Raw genomic sequence first — 18,256 nt, 5'->3', positions numbered from 1 at the left:
CCAGAGACAAATGTATTTTTTTCTTACTAATTAAAAATCAAAGAATCTTAAGTTCTAAAAATATTTTTTCAATTATCTTATTTCTAAACCTAAAACATTCAGTTGTAATGAAGATGTGAGGAGAAAAGCAATCTCCAAAATTATGCCATGTGTATAAACTGGTGTAATCTTTCTTGAAAGCAGTCTGGTAATAGAGAAAAGAACTTTAAAATCAAATTAGATACTTCAACTCAATAATCTTTCTTATAGGAATCTAGTCAAAGGCACCAAAAGTCATTTATAGACCAGAAGGTTCATCTTTATGGTATTAAGTATCAAATTTTCTAACACTGAAGGAATAGTTTTTAAAGTGACATATTAAAGATAGAATATTGTGATAATTTAAAAATCATAATTTAAAGGAACAATTCAAGATTTAAAATAATATGTACTTTAAAATAATACATGAATTTAAAATAATGCTTTCAATATGTAAAAAAAGCAAAACTACCAAGATACATGAGTATATAAAATTATCTCAATTTATATGAAAAATAATACATAATTGGAAATGCCAATATTTTAACAGACTACCTGAGTGATGAAATTATGTTTTTTGTATTTTCCTTTATACTTCCCCCATTTTTTATAATGAGTGTGTATTTCTCTTATTGTCAGCAAAAAAATAAAACCAAGATATTAATTACACATTTACTGATAGAAAAATACTTAGATGATTTCCTGGGATTATTTGGAAAACTGAGAGTCAGACCCTGCATAAACAAAGTACATGATTGCCTCTAGTAAGACTTAAAATTCACCAAGAACAAATTCTCACAATAACCTCTTCCATTCTTCTATTGATCCTAAATTGTAGTTGGGAGACAAATCTCTATAGGTCTCTTGTGTTTCTTCTTGTCTTTATTCTATGCTTATTTAATGAACCCATTTGGAATATATAGTGTCTCGTTCCAAAGCAAAGGGTAAACGTACTTATTGCCCATGATAAAAGATTCAAGTTCACTAAGTTCTGGATTCCTTCTCCCTCCACCCATAACATCTGGCTCTTTGCACATCACTGTGAGAATTAGAACAAATATCTGGCTATTAATATCACTGTAATAAAGTCTCATATCTTCTGCTAACATTCATGAAAATGTGACAGGCGAACTTGATAGCTTGCAAGTAGGATAACATCTCAAATCCTTCTCAACAATTATCTGATTAGAGATTAATTTCTTTGGATGTAAAAGTTTGTTTTCTATTAAAATGGACATACATTTAGGAAGGATAGTACTTAAGCGTTAATCAATCGTTTGTAATTTATTATGTAAAAGAATTTATAATGTTCTTTGCTGTAAATACGTTTAGACAGAGAAGAATAGCAACATGTATCTTTAGCAATTAAACTTAGACAATGGTGCAAACAAAACAGAAGAGTCTTTTGAAAGGGAAGTAAGAAGAAAATAATCAATGAATAGAGTGACCATGTAATTTTTCATCACTTTTAAGTATGGGAGGGTATCACTGAACAATAAAATAAATAAAAGTAGTAGATTTACAGCACACTGAAACAAGGATGTATAGGCTACACTCTGCCCATGGCAGAACTGCTTGGTTCTTCCTGATCTCCCACACCTGGAGGTCCTAGACCCTGACCCCCAGGAGCACCTGCAAGAGCGTGACAACACCGTGCTGAGCTCAGCACCACGGATCCTTGCCGAGGGTGGGGGTTTCAGCTTGCATCGCACACGGTCTGAGGAGGTTGTTTCTTGTATTCTTTGATAGGATATTTTGGTACAAGCGACAGTTTGGATTAAAAGGGGAAAACGATGTGTTTTGAGTGAAAGACTTTTCCCAGTGCAAAATTTTACAGGGAAAAGTAGTAGGGTTCCTGTGCAAGCAAGTCCCCACCACCTCCCTGCCCCCCCCCCGCCCCAGCTGGCAACCCCACACACCATGCCACCTTGACTGGCGTCCATTGGGGCTGATGTCAGACCTGATTCCTGTGTCATTGCTCTTGCAGTTAGCCTTCCTCACCGTCGATGGCTCCCGGTTCAGCTGTTGTCTAAAAGAGAAAAAGAATAAAATCCGTACATGGATTAAATGATCTTTTTAATCTCACAAATTCTCCCCAAACTAAGACTTAAATGACGAAAGAGTTAAAAAACAAAGTAGCTGATTCAAATGCTTTGTATCATACTAAGTGGTAACAAGAGGATAAAAAGGGAACAACACACTTGAGGACTTGAAAATTTCAATTCTTGAAATTCCACAGGTACTTTACCTCTTTATAATCTTCAAATTAGAGAAACATGTGGCCAGCACTTCTAAAAGAGTTCTGTACTTAAAAAAAAAAAAAAAAAAAAAAAAAAACAAGTAAAATCAAATTCAATCTTGATGAAAATGACCTCTGTTGGGTAGGGAAATATCAGCTTATGGTGGCAGAGTCAATTAAGGCTTGTCGAAAATATCCTTGTGTTTATGTAGTATCGCTTTAACTGTAGTGCTTTCTCTGCATTAATCTTGGATGAAGCCATTTATGATGCTGGATTGCCCTGACCCACACTGAACTTAGCTAGCTCTAGTTTCACTTCTCTGCTTGAAGAAAAGGGGTGGGGGGATAAGAAGAAAGTAGGAAAAGCTCCTGGATTCTTCCATGGTGTGCAAATCCACTTAACACAATTATAATGCCCAATTAATCTTAGCAACATGAGTGATGAATCATTTCTCCAGGTGTCTCTTCAAAAGAGAGTGAATTTAGTTCCAACATTTCACTATTGTTTTAAACCAACTGTAATTTTGAAGATTAATAGGGAAGCAAATAAGTAAACCCAGATATATATTCAAAAAGAGTCTCTCCCCAGGTGTCAACATAACAGAATACTAAGTACCCTGGATGCCAATTTTTCTAGGTAATACAAAGGAACAATGACTAAATTCCATCATTTGAGGCCTTTTTTATATCTTGATTTGATGGTATCTCCTGCCATCTACTGATAGATAGAAAAGATAAAAACAACTTTTCTGAATCATTTGGCCATTACTCCATACATGATCAATTGCCATCTTTTGTTTGAATACGAAAACCACCCAATACATCAGGATTTTTCCTTCCAGAAAATAACAATAGGTTTGCTCCCAGTAGAAAACTTTTGGTTGCCTTCACACCATTTCACACTTTGAAAGCATTATGATATAGAAAAAATACTGCTGGATTTGGAGTCACAGGCTCTGGGTTCTCATACCAGCTCATCCAAGGACACAGAATCTTATTCTAAGCTTAGATTTCTTGTTCTAAAATAAAAGTGTTGGGTTGGGGGGGACACTTCCTCCCACCTACAAGATGATCTAAGTTTAACAGGGCATATGCGTTCTTGATAAACTCAGTTCCAAAGAACAGGTCATTCATGGTTTTACATATAGCTCAATTAAAAAGCGAGAGTCCCTCACTGCCCTCTGCAGAAGGCTGTTCTCCATTTCGTCTCTCACCTCTGAACACTGCACATCTGGCCTGTCCCCAGTGTGCAGCATCTTCAGGAGCTGTCTGGTCTTCTTCGCCCGTTGACACAGACATCTTCACTGTGAAGGGCTCTGCATTCATACAAAAAGTTCACATGGGAATAACGATTAAGCTGTTGAATTTAAATGATTTCTCCAGCTACTCCGCAGCTGACCCCAGCTCCCAATTGGGAGATAGATATATTTGATTCGTTTTCTAACCTTTGAAGAACAGTCAGTCCAATGACTCTTTACTTATCTGAGGGTCACTTATCCGGTAACTTCAAATGTCTAGGACACCACTGAGAACCAAAGATGGACAAGAAAAGGCCTTGGAGAAGCATTTCTAAAGGTCTCCAGAAAGCAGAAATGCATGTCACCAAACTCATTCACTGAAGTTCATGCACTTGACTTCAGAGAGTTTTTTCTGCCTCCTTCAAAGACATATATCATCAATATAAATAAATTTCCAAGCTTAGCCATGTTGAATTTTTAGCCATTGCTATTTAGAGGCAACAAATTAGAGATGGGCACAGTCTATTAGAAGCAGGAGCAGCAGCTATGAGAAGTGACATCCAAGCATCCAACAATAAATAGAAAAATGAAAATGTGTGTTATCATAACAAAGACTTTTAAGAAAGCAAAGAAGTGTGTAATTCAGTTAAGAAAGATTAGTATTAAAATTTGTAAAAATAAAAAGCAGTCAGAAGCCTTAGCGGTGTCAGCTTTAAATAAGAAAAATTCTCTATATAGACTTTCACAATTCTAAATGATTTTAGAAAGATGGGGAGGTGAGAGGGCTGACACAACTGGATTCTTCTTTGGCCAAAGTTTCCAGTGACCAGGTACTTAAAAGTTGTTGATTTTCCAGGGACATGTCCCAGTTTCCCAGTCTGCTTCCTTACCCCATTCCCTCCCATTCATGGTATATGTTGTATGCAACATTGATTTTCCCTGATTGTTCAAGTTCTTCCCTTTTGACATCATTGGTCAATACCATGATGCCCTCAGAGCTGACATGGTAGTAGAGAGACCTCTTCAGAATGGCTCCTGGCCTGAACACTGTTGCAATGCCTTTGCCTTTTTTGTTCTGATATGTCATCCAATTCAAACTTGCTAGGTGGCTAGGATTCACAATTTTGAATGCAGTCTTCTTCCTTCAGGAACTGTTATTTGCCTAATTCCTCAGCAAAACTCTCACCCTTTCTCCACTCTTCTAATTCTACCCGAGTTTCAAAAGTCCTGCTAGGCAGACCAGGTAAGTCTCTCTCACACTTGACCTTAGTTTCCTCCATTAGTACTGTCATGTGAAGCAAAGTGTGTCAGAAGAACAATAATGTGTAACAGATTGCAAGAAAAAATAGGAATATGTTTCTGCCTCCCTCCAATTTGCCCTTTTACTGTCATGCACTGGGGTGTGAAGAAGCACAGCTTGGGAGGAATTTGGCCTGCTCTGTAAAGGTCATAAAAGTTTCCAACAGAAAATGATGACTCATGTTCCATACATCCTGATATTTCAGTGTTCAGGAAAAAATGCAATCTAGTCCAACACACCCTTTCTTTCCATCGTTTTCTTGCCAGCTCACAGTACTTGTGAATTTCACTACAAAGGGAAGTTCAACAGCCAAGGTGAGGGAAATTGCTCATGTGAACAAAAGTTCAAAAGCAGGGCAAGAGGAGGCAGGCCTGTCTGCACCCTGTGTTTACCAAAGAGGCAGGTTCCATCCAAACACACAGATCTTTCTCGTACAAATATGCCGCTCAGTGTTTTGGCATCTTTCAAAGCAGAGTTTTAGAGCCTGCCTTTCCTCCCCAGTTCTGTACACACACATATGCACGCACACACAAACACCAGCTTTGAGATCGCATGGTATTGTCTCAGAACTTGAAACACATCCAGCATTTGACCTTAACTTTCCAACACCACAGGAAGCAGGAATTCTCACACCCTAAGGCCTTTAGTTAAATGAGCCCACGGAAATATCTCCCCAAGAAATGCTTAATTGTAAAAACTGCATACATATCATTTTCCCTTCTCACTGAAAATATACAAGGCCACACATTCCAAATCTTGATAGAAACTCCTCTCGTCCAACAATCAAGCAATATGGTTACATAAACACACAACTTGTGAGATCAATTTGCCATCTGCAATTGAGTCTAGGAAACATGAACTAAAGGGCATTCTCTTTGCAAGGCTGTTGGGAAACAATCAGCTCCAACTTTTCCCTATCCTCGTGTCATAGTACTCAACATTCAAATTCCAAGGGAGAACAGGGTTGGCCAAGTTTCGCCCGATCCTTATAGCTCAGCCTGACACATACAAGGATTCTCCATAGAGGGAATCACCAAGGTGGCATGCAATGGGAGAAGAGCGGTCTCTCCAAAGAAAAAACGAGAGTGCCATTATCAGAGGAAAACAGGCATGGATATGAGATAGGCAAAATCCACGGGTTAGCTCCAAAGCAATAAGGTAACATAATGCCAAAGCTCAGTTAGATCTTAGCAAGTTGGTCAGACTACAAAGAGGATCCATGAATACTTAGCTCATGTTGTAAGCTTTCCATCGTATAGTATTATGTACTCCAAAGAGGAAAAAAATTAAGAAAAAGTGGATGTAACACCAACTTTGTTAAGACCATGCAATAGTTCAGCTGACTCAATTATATTATCCTATTAAGGGATGTAAAAAGAAAAAAAAAAGGAAAGAGAGAAAGAGATCTTTCAAGCCTCTATCAATCCCCTGTCCAAATGTAAAACTGAACAAGAAACTCCTAATTTAGAAAATTGTAGAAGCTGGGTGTATAGCTCAGTGGTAGAGCATTTGCCCAGCATGTGTGAGACCCTGGCTTAGATCCCCAGCACTTAAAAAAAAAAAAAAAAAAAAAAAAGGAAATTAAATTATAGGAATTTGAATTGGAAAGAATCTCCACAGGTCTGGCTCAACTACTTACTCAGTGCAGGAATTTGCTCTCTCCGCAAGATCTTGTAGTTTTTGCTTACATACATATATTTCATCATTGCACAGTTCTAATAAGCAGAATGATCTTTATGTTGAATAAAAATCTGTTTGCCCTTGAATCTCACATATTGACTCTAGTTCTGCTGATTGGAAGAACTACAAGCAAAAAGAAGAAATCATTTGCATTTTCACCTGACACCTTTCAGCCCTCCTCCAATAATAACAATAATAGTAATAACAACAACAATAATAGTTGATCCCTTTAGGCTGAACACCTCCAGTGATTTTTAAATTTCTAATGGCATTGTCTGCCTCTTACTCTTTTATCCCTCTTCTATGCAGGTACTAGTTACACAGACACGAATGCAATTGTTTCCTCCCACCTTGTTCCAGGAAGATTTCCGGTGGCTGAATTCCAGTTTTTCAATACCCCTTTAAGAAATCTGATACCCAAAATGAAACACAACACTCCAGAGTCAGAAAGCAAATGTACTGCACTCAGCACACTTCACACATAGACTACCATATGTCACTAAGTGTTTCGGGATCTGCCGTCATTGAGGAGGAAGTACAAGACTGCAGGGGAGTCAAGACAGAGTCCTGGGTTGTGTTCCAGTATCATTCAGTGTGAAATAGACCCTAAATAAGGAAAACAACAGATGTAATGTGCTGCTTTTCATACAAAACTCTTCCAACATGGGAATATCTTATCATAGTCACAATCTAATGTTGCCTCACACCCTCTAGGGGAAATTCCCCGGGGATGTGTTAGAAGAGGAAACTGCCTTGAAAGAATTTTTTCAGGCACATTAGAGCTGACAGAAATAAGTTCTGATGTCAGGACTGGGTAGGTGTAGGATCTAACGAGGAACACAGAGCAGGTGTGCTCAATGAGCCCTCGCAGCCTGTATTAAAAGCCACCTAGAAGCTCCTGGCACTGAGAATTTTACCTACCTCTAATCTGGGGGTAAGAAGGGAAAATAAGGGTCAGGAAGGCAGGAGGTTGTAATTGCAGGTAGACTTTGTTCATGGGATCTCAGAAGCACATTTTGCAAGTTCAGTGTATTCCCCACGCCTGCTAGAAGAAACAACATATAGGAGCCTCTTTTGATTTGCAGTTGATTGTAAACTGTCTGACTCCATGTGATTTTACAACTGTTTCAGCTAATTCAGAGATTTAAAAACCCAGCCCAGGGAGCATCTTGTGCATTTATGAAGCATCTGAGAGATTACGGGTACTGAAGCCAGGGAATACTTTACATCTTCCCAACCCACAACTCACATTCCTCTATTCCTAAGGTACACATAGGCACAGATACACAGGACATGGACCAGCATGGAGTGTGTGTGTGTGTGTGTGTGTGTGTGAGAGAGAGAGAGAGAGAGAGAGAGAGAGTAGTCTTTTCTTAAATTCAAGCATAATTATTTATTTTCCAAATCTCTTAAGCAGTGACAATCAATTCTCCATGCTTTGTCTAAAGCCTACTCCTAAACTTCTTATCTCTACTCTTGAAAATATACTACTTACTACTGGTGGAAATGGAACTGTGAAGTTTGGGAAGGTTTTAGTTGTTGTTTTGTTTCATTTTAGTTTTTTTTTTTTTTTTTTTTTTTTTTTTTTAATTATTTTGTGCTTATCTCTTGGTTTGGAGTGTGTGGTTGTTGAACTAAACCTGGGTGGTGATTCTGGCTAGCACTGACTATACATTGCTTCAACTCGGATTGTAGCATTTTTTTTTTGGTAGCTCAGTCCATCTGCAGACAAAAGATGAGTCACACCAGCACTCTGCAGAAGTGTGGAAGGCATCCCTCACATGTATTTTAAGAGAAGACTACCAAAGTTCCTCCTGTTTGAAAAGCCAACCTGTGACATATCATTGACTTTTTTTGGAAGACTCTACTTCCTTTATAACACTAACTAACTGCTGTATCCCAGAGGCAAAACACTGGGATATCTGTAGAATATAAGTTTAAGTACAGAAATTCACATGTATTTTTATGCATGTATGCTAAATGGAAAATAAATACATCCCTAGGACAGGGATATTTATTTATTTGGCTATCTTGCTGACTGGCTTATCCCAAGTACCTAGAATAGTGCCTAGCATGTTGAATAACTGGTATGTTTGAGAATCACTGATTCGAGTTCAACTCCAAGAAGTTATTATTCCTGGACCCACTATCCTCCTGATAAATGTTAGAAAGTAAACAATCCCATGCTGGCAAATAATAGCACACAGAATAATGTGATAATAGATATCAAATGAGGAGCCCCAGTAGAAGATACTATTTGGATTCACAGAGATATAAAAAAAAATGTTGTTGCTACTGTACTGCCCAAGATATCGTTTTTCATATCTTTTTCTATTATATGAAAAGAGTTTACAAAGAAAAGCCTGGAAGTCTTCATCATCAGGTGTTTTCTTCTTTGTGTCTACTAGGAATTTAACACCTCGATAACTTCTAACTCAAACTAATACAAGTTGTTGAAACAAGGACTAGAAGAGATGAGTCCAGTCCAGATGCCAAGGCAAATCTCTAGTGAGTGGGGTTGGGAAGCTGGTCTGTTGAGGACCCCATGAAACCAGGGATGTGAGACCAAGGCTGAAGGATACAGGTATGGTGGCCAGAAGCCAGCAGAGGAGAGGGCTGCAAGCAGGAGGTCAGACAAAGAGGGAAAATTCGGAGGAAGAAGGCACTAGTTTCTCCAGTGCCCACAGTGAGGGATGGAAAAGAGAGGGGACAAGATGCCTTGGCCGGCAAGACTGGATAAATAGCAGGTCTGGCTGATGGATAAACCAGAATTGTTCTTAGGAATATTCTACAAGAAAGAATTAGCATTGGTTTTCTAGTCAGACAACATTAGTAAATTATTTTTGATAGATATATTAATAATGATAAGAATAACTGTAAGGTGTTCACAATCTCCTCAAAGATAAGTGACATTTTTCCTCTGGGAATTTTCCAAACTTCATTGTGTAATTTGTACATGAGCAAAAATTATAGATTCAATAATTTAGCTAAGCTATTGTAACCAATAACATTCAGTAAAAGCCAGTCATGATCTGTTGCATACATGTAATATTTTACTAGTTTGCTACTTGGTTTGTTTTGAAGGTTTTGCAGGAATTATAAAATCATACCACATTTGAAAATGATAAAAATGTTTATTAGGGGTTTGTATGTTTTTTTTTTTTTAATGTAGACTCATAGGTCAAAGGCTTAGATCCCTTTGTGAAATATTGCTTATTTTTCATACCATATTAATTTTAAGGATTAGCATGTTTGGGTCTAATACCAGCCACACTTAAACTGCTGAGCCCTGATGAACAAGCCAGAATAAATGTGTGAGTTACTAAAAAAAAAAAAAAAAAAAAAAAAAAAAAATTGCTCAGGTACATCAGAATCAACATTATCTCTACTTTAGAAGTGTTAAAAACCAGCTCTGAGGCAGAGAGTCCTGCCAGAGTCAAGATAACATGGAGAGATTCTCACGTATGCAGAGCTGTGAGAAGAATGGAGAAGAGCCAGCTTCTGTCATTCAGTACAGATTTCCAAGGGGCAGACTGGAGCCCCTGGGACTGACTCCTCAGAACTTTCCCAGGAAAATCTAATGTCCCTAACACAGTCTGCATATATGGGAACTTGAGAATCACTCCCACAGGAAATTACATTGGAACTTTGTTGTTTCCAAGTCATCCCAAAGGAAGATGGAAGCTAGGCCTTCCAATCCAAAATATCCACAAGTGACAAAAGGGAATTTAATGAGTAGAGTTTTTCATCTCATAACCTTAATGCCATTAGATGTATGTAAAAATAAAAAGAAATTTGTATTCAACCAAAGTAATATCTGCTGTTTAGACTTCTTTCCTTTAATTACTGTAGAGCAAATGTTGAGGGTGAAGATTCTTCTATATTGTCATATTGCTGACATATTGTCAGAGAGGTGAGCGCAGGCAAGGAGTACAGGGTTGCCTCCATAGGGCCCTGGGAAGCAGGCCCAGGGTCTCTGACTCTGGCCCAATCCCCCAGATCACTAGTTGCATGAAATATACAAGTCATATAATGACTTCTTGCCTATTTCTCATCTGTAAAATGAAGAGATGAACAATAGTAATTCTGGTGACAATAATAATAAAGGTATCAATAACAATAGCTAAGTGGGAAAGCTTATTAATTGTACTTTGGTTTAACCCCCTCAATTCCCCTCTGATTTAAAATATGATAATTATTATTTCAGCTTTATAATTGAGAAAACAGGCTCAGCATAATTTCCTTAGCATTATGGCAAGTAGAGGCAAACTTACTTGAAGTTAATGGCATTAAAGTTTCAGAGTCCTGTCTTTGAGTAGACCCCTTCCAAGACTCTGTACCTAATTTTGTATCCTCTATCTTAAAGAGGGTTTCTCAAATTGTGTAAATTCCAGGCACCATAAAATTTGGATTTGTCCCTAATACAGACACAAGGCAGAGTTGAAATTCAAGGCAGGTAACCCAAATCCAAAGCCTGAAACTTTGCTTAACTGACTCCCTTTGATAGTTTCCTTGGTTCTTCATAACGTCCCAGGCTGTCTGTGTCTCCTCAAAATTCATATGTTAAAACTCTGACCCTCAAAGTAACCATATTTTAACTGGACCTATAAAGAGATCATTTAAGCTGAGTTCCGAATCGTTTAACCTTGAGGTGGAGCCCTAATCTAATGTGCTTAGTTTCCTTACAAGAAGAGGAAGAGAACAGAACTTTCTCCATGAGCATCCCCCAAGGAAAGGCCATATCGGACGCAGTGAGGAAATGGCTATCCACAAGCATAGAAGAGAGCCCTCACTGCAAACAGAATTTGCTGCCACTTTGGTCATGGGCTTCTGGAATCCAGAACGGTCTGTTCTTGGAATCACACGGTCTGTGACATTTTGTTGTGACAACTGTAGCAGACCCATATGCCATCCCATGTTGGCCTCGTCCTTGCAATCTCTTCTGGCTCAATAAGAAGACTGTGCGTCCTTTTATGTCCTTTGAAGGGTTATTCCACTCATAGTATCTTATGTGCAAACAGGACAACATCTTCCTGAGCCTGGTTTTATATCATTTCATTTCAAAATCAAAATGCCTTCTTGCTGGGCATGGTGGTACACATCTGTAATCCCAGCTGCTCGGGAGGCTGAGGCAGGAGGATCGAGAGTTCAAATCAAGTCTCAGCAATTTAGTGAAGGCTTAAGCAACTCAGTAAGACCCTGTCTCTAAATAAAATACAAAAAAAAAGGGCTGGGAATGTGGCTTAGTGCTTAAGTGCCCCTGAGTTTGATCCCTGGTTAAAAAAAAAAAAAAAAAAAAAAAAACTTTTTCCTTCTGGTATTAGGGAAGTAGTAGGAATATCGAATATTCAACAATAAACAGTACAAATTCAGCTCAAGTTCTAATCTCAATTATTCTTGATTTGCTAAAGATAAACTGGGCTTCATGTACATGCCATTCTAGCATCCTTAGGCTTAATACTTTTATCTGCATGGGATTATAGGTCAGAATAATTAATCAAGACTATACTGCAGAAATCTCCCAATATGATGCAGCAAATGCTGTTTGATTGCCTTTATATTAATTTGTAACAATCATAAGATTGTTTCAAATCCAGTATAGCTTATTAAACCTATATCTGAACGTGTAATCAACTGTTCATTTTCATTTCTTACTGATTCCTTGGCTCTTATTTAATTGACTTTTATTCATTTATTCACAAATACACATTAAATGCTAAGTGTCCAATGGTCTTAGGGTTACAATGGTGTGGTAGGTGGTATTACAAGGTAAGTTCCAGGATTCCCATCCCTAGCATAAAGCTCTCTGCAATCCCCTCCCCTTGAGTATGGTCACCTGTGAATATGGTGAGCTATCACTCCTGTGATCACATTACATTAAGTAGCAAAAGTGAAAAGATTTTGCCAATGTAACCAACATGTCTAATTAGTTGACTTTGAGCTAATTAAGAGATTATCCTGGGTGGACCTGGGCTAATCAGGTGAACACTTAAAAGAGCTCTCGCAACCAGAAACTGTCATGCTGCCTTGAAGAAGTAGGCTGCGTGTTGTGAGAAAGCCTCACGGGTAGAACTCTGGGGTCTCTAGGATCTAAAAGTACCCCACCCCCTCCTAGCTGACAGTCAACAAGAAAAACCTTGGTCCTGAAACCACAGGACATTGAAATCTGCCAACAACCTGAATGATCTTAGAAGAAGAGCCCAAGTCTCAGATGAGATATAATCAGACCAGCACATGTATTTCTCCTGGTGGAACCTGAGCTTACCCTGATGAGAAACACCTAATCTGCACCTAGACTCCTGACCCTGGAATATGGTGAGAAAGAAAATGTGTGTTTAAACTGCTGAGCATATGGAAACTTGTTACGTGTGATAGAAAAATAATACAGAGAGGGAAAAACACAGTGAAGGCCTTGCCTTCCTGGAGCTTTAGCTCTAGTTGGGGGTCATAGGCAATAAGTAGTCCATAAATTAACAATAATTCTTCAATAGGTACAATAAATGATAAGTACAATAAATACCGTGCAGTGGAGTAGTAGGGGAGAGACAGACTGCAGATGGGACTCATATTTGGTAGGATAGCCAGAGAGGATAATGCTGACTAATGAGAGGAAAGTCAGTCCTAAGAGAATGAGTTCGGAAAGAACATTCCAGGCAGAGAATACAGCAAGGAACAAGGCCCTCAGTTGCAGTGGCCATGTCATTACAGAATTAACTCCAAGAGCCACATGGAGACACTGCTACATAAGCTCATTCACTCAACGAATGTTTAATTTAATATAAATGTATAACTGCCTAAAAAATATGCTTCAGTAGAGTGGGTCCTATTGGACATTAATCAGTTTAAGTGCCATTAGCCAAAGTTCTAATTACAGGAGACTTTTAAATTCGGCTTTTCTTCAACCTTTGCCAGGCGGAAATGTTCCTTATAGGACACAGTACTTAGCACATAATGGAAATCCGAAAGGACAGCTATTGGATTGGAGTGAATGCTTCAACTTATTTAAAGTTTCATGCTTATTTGATTTTTTTGGTGTAGAATGTTGTTCCCTGGTAAGAAAACATAATGATGAGTCACAATTAAATTCTGCTCCACATGAAACCTTGTATGTGTAATTTAAGATCTCAATTACTATGTATATAATAGCAGGACTATAATAAATCAATAAATATAAAATGATATAGTATTGGTAGTTTTACAATAGTTACAGTGCAGTGTCATGGAACATTAAATAACTCTATAGTATTATTAGCACATTTTTAGTAAGGAAATTGAGGTGTAGAAAGATTAACTTTCTTAATATTATACAAATAGTGAAGAAGCTGGGACTTGAATCCAGGTGAATGACTCTAAATTCCATCCTGGTCACCACTAGTTATAAAATAATCACAACAATGACTAAAATTAATTGAGGATTTACTATGTGCCAGGCATGGCTAAGCACATCACGTATATTAACTAGTATAATCACGGAACAATATTATGAACTAGGTACTCTTAAATTTACATAGCCAAACTAATTACATCTGGACATTTTAACTTCTTCATCATGAATTTCTTTAATTAACCCGAGTTGTTGTTTTTGTTTTTGTTTTTTGTTTTGTTTTGTTTTTGGTTTTGCTTTTGCTTTCCTCTGGACTCTATCTTCCATTGCTTGGTCAGTATTCAAGGGTAGGAGTAAGGAGTTCCCCGCTGCCTCTCCCCAAATTTCAAATTTGAGTTGTAACTAAAATGTCATGCCCTGCAATTGAGGATAATAGAATCAATTAAATGGAATGTGAATTGCTAGTCTGCAAAATAACCTATTGTAAGAAGCATTTAATAAATGCTGGAGCTAATGAGACCAGGGAACTCCCTGGTGTTGAAAAGACAAAAGTGACCTCCAAATTCAAATGAAGGAAAGTGTTTCTCAATCTAAGCAAGGTGGTAAGGGTATATCCTAAGGACAGGATTATGGCTAGCATAAGGGAACTTCCTTATTTAATCAATTATTTTGTAACTATCCAGGGTAACAAATCTATCACAGGAGGGATGTGGTCTGTATGGAATCTAGAAAAGGAGATCCAAAAAGGAAACACCTGCCAGTGTTTATTCAGCTTTGTCCTGGGAAGAGAAGACTGTGAGTCTATTGCAGTGTTTTTCAAATTGTGGGCTGTGACCCATTGGTAGGTTGAGAAATTGATTATTGGATAGTGACTGACATTTTTAACAAGACAGGAGAGATCAGAGTTCATTGCATGAGATTTGGTTCAGTATTATTTTGTGACACTTCTGTTTCCACTGTAAAATACATAAATACACACACACACACACACACACACATGCACACATACACATTTGAGTGTGCATATACTCTTTGATATGATAATACATTTCTCTCTGAAGGTCTCTTTTGAAAATCATTGGTACACTGATCTTAATTTTTCTAAACCAGTGGTTCTCAGACTTTGGGATTTCATAGAACTACAACTCACCCTTGAAATAGGAAAAATATAATAGGGTTGCCAATATTTTTACTCTGCCAAGGTTAAGATATTATAAATATAATGCTACTCTCCCTAAAATCAAGAGTTTTGACATCAAAACTTACAATGACATAAACACGAAGTAAAGCATATTCTTTCAAATTCAACACTTTTAGTTTTATGGTAAGTCTACTGAATCACTCTTATATTTTTAATTCACTTCAGAATCAAGAACTCCAGCCAGATCCTAGAGAACAAGATGTGACTGAGCAGTGCATGGTTACCCTCACCTCATTAAACCATTCCTTAGGTATATCTCTTTTTGCTTCTTTTCTGCACTTACTAAGCTTCTGATAGGTAATTTTATACTGGAGGAGGTACGACCTCTAGTACCATGAGCCAGAAAAGAGGAAATGAACACTTGGTGTATTATGCCAGGTAGCTCTTTCTTTATTAATTAGTGCAGAGACGCCTGGCTTCATAAATGGCTCCCTTGTGAGTTTGAATAACATGAATTGACTTTTCCCAAATCTTATCATGAAAGAGTAAGTAAGATTACATTTCTGGACCTCCAAACTGGAAAATTGGATATTTCAGACCATGTAACTCTAAGGGGCAAAGTTCAGCTCATGATAACCCCTGCTATTTTAATACCAGTACCACTCATTCCCAAAGCTAACCCCAGAATCTCACACATTGTTTACCAGGTTTTCAAATGCTTCTCGTGAAAAGCATCCAGTAGCTCCTTGTTCCTGGCTTCTGCATCCTGCCCACTTCCTCTTCCAGGCTGCCTTTTAAACATCGTCATCTCAGCTTCTCCTCAACCAGTGCTTGGATCTGACCTCCTTGCTACCTGAACAACAGCCAGGCTGGAGCAGACACTGTGAGCAGCTCTCCTGACCACTTTGTTTACATTCATCCTTCAATTGTTATTGATGGTTTGACCGAGAAGGGCTCCCAGAAGTTGTCAGCCACACCCCTCACCACGTCATGGTGGATGACAATCCAAGGCAGCCAGCTGGCCTCCCTCTTGGGTATCTCCTTAGCTTCAACATTTTAGGGATTACAGTTCCAGATCTGACTATAGCAATGTTGCATCATGTCTAGGGCACAAGCACCAGAGCAAGGGCATTTGTTCAAGCCCTACTAACTTGTAAACTTGAAAACTAAAACATGCTTCCATGTTGGACACAAGTTTACCTCTGAACTATTCATATAAAAAGGGGGTCACTAAACAAATCAGCAGCATGGACAAAATTTAAGGAGCTCAATTAGTCATTTCATTTTAAACCCATTAACACATAGATTATATGCATTCAAAAAGATAGTCCTAATGAATCAGAACATATCTACTCATTGAAGGGAGATTCCAATAGCACTTAAACTTAGAAATGCTCTTCTAGCAATTAGTTCAACTTACCACATACACTTGAAAATAATATCATTGCAATCCTTTTTTAAAAATTCCTATAATTCAGATAATATTTTTCTCTAATTTAGATCAGGCTTCCTCCCATTTAAACTAAATTAGTTCAGTCTTGTGTCAGGGATATTTACACTTGTTTCTTCGGCTGGCTTCATTACCCTCTCTCTGCCCTGATTCTTTTAAAGGTCAATCCCTGAACTGGAAAAACTCCATCTTCCCACGTTTTCATTTCTCTTACACCCTGCAGAGGAGTGAAATTAGCAGTGAGAGATGGACATGCCTAATCACCATAGCAGATTGTGGTTCTAAGTAGCTGCTGCAATGAACTGCATATACCAGTTACAGTGTTTCGAGTGCAGAGGGAATATTTCTTTCCTTGAAGAGTTCTTCAGCTGTAAGCAAGCATCATCTTTCATAATACTTGAAATTCAGCAACTCATTCTCTGCCTTGTGCTCCTAAAATTTTGGGATTTTTTTTTTCTATTATAATATTGTCCTTCTTGCCCACAGGCCTGAATTTCATTGAGAGCTTCTCCACATCTTTATCTCTGTGTTTTCCCCAGTTCTACCACCATGTCCTATGGAAGGGTCCTAATTACAGGAAATGACTAATGAATGTTTTCAGTATTTAATTAGATCATGCCATCGAACCCTTCATGTTATAAGTGAGGAAACTCAGTCTTCACAAGGTTGAGTGCTCAGTATCATCCAGTGAGAGTCAGACCTAAAAAAATCAAGTTCAAGTCACTTGAATTCTCAGTTCTCATAAACATAGCACTGTACCAAACTGCCTTGGCTGTGACTTAAGAATACCATATTGTTTTTAAGGTATAAAACTCGAGACAATACTAACAAAATTACTCTGCAAAAATGTATTAAAATATTCATTAAATCACAAAATGTTCTCACTAGAAAAGGCGTTAGAACTCAAATATGCTAGTTTTATAAATGGGGAAAGTCTAACCTAGAGACACTGAGTTCCTTTTGGGTTTTATCACATCCCATCATGTCTGCCATGAATCAGGCCTGATAATACAATTGTGTCTGTGCAATGGCCCAAAATGGTTTAGAAAGAGTAACCAAAACCATGTTTTAATAAAACAGCCATGCACATGAGAACAGCTAGCCAAACCCTACCCGTGCTGCTCTTTTTACCAACATGTGTTACCTGGGTTTCCGACTCTTTAATTTTTTGCAGCTGGAATAATGCCACAGTTTCCACGCAGGCCACAGTTCTTTATGGCAAACAAATGTGAGCCCAGAGAGAGAAGAATTTGGAACCACACATTTTTAGCATTCAGAGATAATTCAAGATAGTTCAAGTACTTTCTAAGTGTCAACAGCCAGGCAAATGTTCTTGCTACCCTGTGTTTGCCTGCAAAAACATTTTATTGCTGAAACACACTGCATTGCCAGAATATTTTTGATAAAGAGCATTCATAGCACAGGGTGCTATACAGATATAGCCTCTCTTTCCTCAGGGATCCTAAATTTTAACCTGAATATGTAGAAATAACAGAAAGATGATTAATAGGTAATTTATAGAAATCCATTATGTGGATGTTCATTAACTCAAAACACAGAGCAGAATGAAAGGAAATGGTTTTATATTGCTCCGATAAGGATTTAAATTATCTATGAAGAAGAACTTCCTGACAAATACCAGACTTGGTGACCAAAATGGTTGTGGAATTTCCTTCTCAAAGCTTTCAAATTAATATCATTTCCTTTTAAGACTGGGTAAGAAGTTGTTGTTGTCTTTGAATTTAGGTGAGTTTTTTATTGTTTTTTTTTTTGTCATTGTTGTTTGTTTTTGAAATAGAAGACAAAATCGTATGACCCTAGACATCCATTGGTCATGATACTTCAAGGAACAACTTCACAAAATAA

The 18,256-nt window shown here is 37.9% G+C and overlaps 1 long non-coding RNA gene across 1 annotated transcript; it reads right to left on the bottom strand.

Annotated features, from left to right (window-relative positions):
- Nucleotides 1-1,962: 1,962 nt before the first annotated feature.
- LOC124979004 (uncharacterized) lies at nt 1,963-6,643 on the bottom strand. Its single transcript, XR_007107604.1, has 3 exons — nt 6,435-6,643; nt 3,472-3,573; nt 1,963-2,047 (listed from the first exon to the last, which is right to left on the bottom strand). It is a non-coding gene; the product is annotated as an uncharacterized LOC124979004 (long non-coding RNA).
- Nucleotides 6,644-18,256: the final 11,613 nt, after the last annotated feature.

The sequence above is a fragment of the Sciurus carolinensis genome, chromosome 3 (genome assembly GCF_902686445.1).
Source record: "Sciurus carolinensis chromosome 3, mSciCar1.2, whole genome shotgun sequence".
In the NCBI taxonomy this organism is placed as follows: Eukaryota; Metazoa; Chordata; class Mammalia; order Rodentia; family Sciuridae; genus Sciurus; species Sciurus carolinensis.
The sequence above is the reverse complement of the archived record's forward strand: the minus strand, read 5'-3'. Positions and strand labels throughout refer to the sequence as shown.